The following is a 621-nucleotide window of genomic DNA, read 5'->3' as shown; positions in this document are numbered from 1 at the left end:
GTTCCAAAGAAATGAATGGAAATGTGTGTAGATTTTCTGTCTGTCCAAATTAATGCTGATGATGCGACTGCTTGTGAGTGTTTTGTTTATTTCATGTGATTTTCAAGTACATTTTGTAGTGTTTGGCAGCTGTTTTATTACAAAGGTTTTCAAGAAAGGAGTAAAAATGAATGATCTGGTGGCTAACTGACAAATTAAGAACAATTATGTGTGACTGCTTTAATGGAAGGATTTTCACATAATGTCTTTAATTCTCAATGCATTTTAATATTTACATTTAGTAATTTTGCAGATGCTTTTATCCAAAGCGACTTACAACTGGGGAATACATAAATCTGTTCTTCTTAAAGAGGAAAGCAAACACAGGAAATGCTTGTAATACCAAGTTTTAGGTATTTGTTCAAATGAGTACAAGCTAGAAATGGAAGGAATAAATAAAGAGAAAGACAAAATGTATTTTTGTTTTTGTTTTAATTTAGGATGAAGTCAAGTAGTGTCCTTCCACTTTCAGTCACTTGTGTCACTTGAAGATTGTCAGGGATTCAGCATTCCGGATAGGGTTGGGAAGATCATTCCAGCAGCCAGGAACAGTGAAGGAGAATGTTCTGGAACGTGATTTTG

This window comes from Cyprinus carpio, chromosome A7 (genome assembly GCF_018340385.1).
Source record: "Cyprinus carpio isolate SPL01 chromosome A7, ASM1834038v1, whole genome shotgun sequence".
Classification (NCBI taxonomy): domain Eukaryota; kingdom Metazoa; phylum Chordata; class Actinopteri; order Cypriniformes; family Cyprinidae; genus Cyprinus; species Cyprinus carpio.
Note: the sequence above shows the minus strand (reverse complement) of the source record.